Genomic DNA, 4405 nt, shown 5'->3' on the forward strand with positions numbered 1-4405 from the left:
ATAAACTGCATAGCCCCCACTCTGTTGCTGGAATTCTGCCTGTATTATTTTTACTCTTGTAGGGATTTTTGTTTGTGTGTGATTTTTTTTCTTTGTGGGGGGAGGGTTAGTGCCCCAAGTTTAGAGAATGTTTGTTAGGTGTATCTGCCTCTCACAGTCCCTCTAAACTCCCTCACCAAACCCTGCTGTTTGCTAGCTCCTCTGGTCATTTACGAGCTGGCTTTTTAAACCCCCGTTCTCCCTGAGTTATCCCAAGCCCCTTGCCAAGGGATCAAATGATGACAGGCTAGAGCCTCATTAGGAAGCTTTCAGCCTTGCCTAGCTAGCCACTAGATTCAGTGCACAGCCTCCCAAACAGACCACACTAGAAACTTCAGTCAAACTGGCACAGGGCCAGCAAGCCAACACACAACAAACAAACTCACTGAGGGTCACACCGTTGCTTCTCCTTCATCTGGAGAAGTGCCTTTCAAAACTCCCCTGTTTGCTGCTCCTTTTTGTTATCTTATTTATTGCAGGACAGTAGTTGTCTCTGGTTGTGCATGTTTATTCCTGTTGTTAGAATCTCACATAGCACATCAGGAGTTAAGATGACAGATGAATGTCTGTGTCTAACTTTAGGCTCGCAAGCTGAACATTTTGAATGATGGGGTCCATTTTTAAAGGGCTGAGGCCCAGCCTTTCCTCTTTGATCAGATCAAGTTGTGCCAGTAAAATATCAATTGGGTAAGCAAGTCTGAGTACTTGCATGTTTAACTGTCTGAGTGTCACCATCTGTAAGATACACAACTATTCAGAATTGCACTTGCATGTAAACTGTGAGTGTAAATTGTGCCTGCAATGCTCTGGTGCGCTGCATTGGTGGGATGAATTTTGTGGGTGTAAATTGAGCCCTCCAAAAAATTGCAGCTGTTTTGAAATTTGCTAATAAATAGATTTTTCCAGAATTAGATTAGCATATAATTGCCTTTCTCCATATTGTTTGCCTTGCATCATCTCTTTTGCGTGATATGTTTACTTTGTCTCATCTCTTGTGCGGCATGTTTACATTTTACTGGGTTTCAAAAATTGTCTGCTAGGCTGGATGATTCATGTTTTTGTTGGATCAATTAGCTTGATTTACTGTTTTTATAACTAGAAAAGGAGTACTTGTGGCACCTTAGAGACTAACAAATTTATTTGAGCACAAATTTTCGTGAGCTACAGCTCACTTCATCGGATTCATTCAGTGGTGAGCTACAACTCACTTCATCGGATGCATTCATTGGATCCGATGAAGTGGGCTGTAGCTCACGAAAGCTTATGCTCAAATAAATTTGTTAGTCTCTAAGGTGCCACAAGTACTCCTTTTCTTTTTGTGAATACAGACTAACACGGCTGCTACTCTGAAACCTGTTTTTATAACTCTGTGTTTTGAGTTTTAATGTAAAGGTTTTTGCTCTGACCTTCCCTCTTTAAAATGATAACTTTTAGTGCATAATATTTTGAATAATGAGTCAGCTGTTCTTGTAGATAATGAGGCTAATTTATTGAGGAATTTAGCACGGCACTGGGCTTGATTTTTTATTATGTTTTACTAGTTTTGTGGTGCTGGAGCTCCACTGATATCAATGGAGATATACTGGTGTAAAATTGGTGTAGCAGAGTGGGAAATTAGTCCCTTAATTGATGCACCTCAGGGGGAGATAAGATCCTTCTCAAATAAGCTAGTGTGGGCCTGTGTATTTAAAACACTGACACAATCCATTTTGTGGTCCAGGTCCTCAGCTAAAGTAAATTGACACAGCTTCCATGCAGTTACGTTAATTTGCCACTACAGAGGATCAGATGCTGTATATTTTCATATTTACACAAAATTAGACGAACAGAAGAATTTGCAGAGGTCAATGTATGCAACTGGATTGCACACTATTCATGTAATGTTATTGATCATTGAACAATTATTATAACAACTCTACCCTTTTAAACAAAGTGTTGATTGATATCAACAAAATATAATGGATAAACTAGATTCAATGACATGTAAGGAAATGCTGGATTCTTTACAACAATAAAGGAAATACCAGGAAGAAGCAAATCAGACCCACTAGATAAATACAAAAGGCATGATTGATTAACAGGGTAATCATATGTGCCAACAACTTTTGTTTCAAAGCAGAGACAAATGAGCTTCTTCCTACATGTTCTTTTGAAGAAAGAACTTGATCTCCCATTGAAAGTTTAACAACAAAGTGAGTCTCTTCATGCATCCTCAGAGGAATATTTCTCTTTCTTTTTAAACTAATTGTGGGTAAACATAGTGCTTAACAAAGTAAAGGAATAATAGTGTTTTCTATAGCCAGAGCAGATGTGATACAAGCGATCCTCACACAAAGCTGCCAATGACCTCTGTTTTGACCTGCAAGGGCTATGCTATTCTAATCCTGGGCTCTTTTTGAGCAGAGATGGTAAACTGTGCTGGAATTGCATGGTAGTTCATGAAGGGGACAAATAGGGACAGAATGAGCACAACAAATTTTGTATTAAATTCCACAGAACTAAGCCATACTTGAAAAAAGGAGTGAGCTATGGAAAGGACAGGGAGAGGCAGAGGACTCTTGTGGTTAAGGCTCAGGTTCAGTTCCTCAGAACTTCCAGATAACTTTGGACAAGTCATCTAGTCTCTGTGCGTGTGTGTGAGGATACTGGGTCGTAGGCAGTCAAGCCTACGGGTCAGAACAGGAGTCAGAACTGGAGTATGTGAAGTCAGGGAAAGCAGGAGTAGGACTACTGCCAATGTAGGAACAAGGCTGGAACAGGACTGGGGTGCAGGGCAGGAACAAGGTTGGTCTCAAGGCAGACAAAGCAAAATTATTGGAGCAAAGCAAGCACAGGAAAGCAGAGAATTCACAGGTATGTATATTGAGCAGCCACTGGCCCAGCTGCACTCACTGACTGCCTGATGACTGGACAGGCGCAGCTGCAGGCCCTTATTCCTGACAGCACCTCCATTCCCCATCTGTAAAATGGGGATAATAGTGCTGGCCTATCTCACAGGGTGTCATGAGGATAAATGTATGAATGTTTGTGAGACTTTTAGTTATTACATAGATGATAAGCACCACAGACAAGCCTATAAATAAATATTGCAATACGTGTGGGAGATGGCACTCTCACCTGAGGATAGCTAAAAGTTTTGGCTAAGTAGCCAATCCATTGACCCCTTTCCATAATCTCCCAGCGCTGATCTGCCCTTACACATAGTGTGATCACTTACAAATCAGCAGCCAGAGATAGCACATTCATGGTAAGGAAAGTTGTCCCATGAAATAAAAGCTATACTCTGTGGCGGACATGTGCATACTGGTGTCTGTACCCATGCTCTCAGATGATAAGGATATATTTATGACTGCACATTCTAGACACAAACAAAAACTTGCATTTCTTTCTCTTCCCCCTGCTCAGGATTCCTTCCCAGAGGATCTCTCCACTTTAACTCTCTCCATATTCTGAAGGCCGAATGTCACAGAAACCTTTCCTCTAGCTGAGGAAAACTGGATGGGGTATTTTTCTGAACCAGCAATGCCATTCCTTATGTGGAGGACCCCCTATTTAGTGATATGTGGCTGTCATGGGGTGTATATACCTCATGCTGTCTCAGATGCTAAAGATTAATAGGGAAACTGACTGCTTGCTCAGCTAAGGCAGACTGGTGGCCTCACAACAGCTGTGGAAAGTAGAGTGGACAGGTAGGATGGCTGCTAGAGAGGCTGAGAAGCCACTGAGAGCAGGACCCTTCAGCAGCATATTGGTGAGAAGTCCTCCAGGAAAATGGTGATGGGCGAAGAACAGCCTGCAAGAGATGCATGGTGGGAAGCAGGCCAAGGAAATAATAAGGGGTTGGGAAAGATTGGTGCCAACCACTTCATACTGGGTCTCTGGCTGGGCACGGAGGGAATGGGTGGGCCTGGATCTCCATAGTGAACCCAGCAAGTGGGTAACTGACTTTAAGTATCCAATTGTTGGAAATCTAGTCACTCTAGACAAAAGATTGGTCCCTGGCCAGAAGAACTGGTGTAGCAGGAGGAGGTTGCCTTGGCAACAAAGTCACCTGGCAGGGGTCTGTGCTCATGGAGAAGCTGGTAATGGTTACATATGGGCAGAAGGCTTTTAAAGGGCAGAAGCTGGTCTGCTCAGGTGCCACTGTCTTCTAGTCCATGAGAGAGAAACAACCCAGCATATAATGGCTCATGAGGCACTGGACTCCCTGCCTGCCTTTCTAGACCCAGAGAAAGGTGAGCTACAAAATGAGGGATATTGTGGTTTCAGGTGTTTGTTGTTTTATATGAACTGTGCTTTACACGATGAAGTATAAAAGAGCATAAGGTGTTAGACTGTCAAAGTTGTGTGCTGACTGTTTCACAAC

This window comes from Dermochelys coriacea, chromosome 9, assembly GCF_009764565.3.
Source record: "Dermochelys coriacea isolate rDerCor1 chromosome 9, rDerCor1.pri.v4, whole genome shotgun sequence".
NCBI classification, from domain to species: Eukaryota; Metazoa; Chordata; order Testudines; family Dermochelyidae; genus Dermochelys; species Dermochelys coriacea.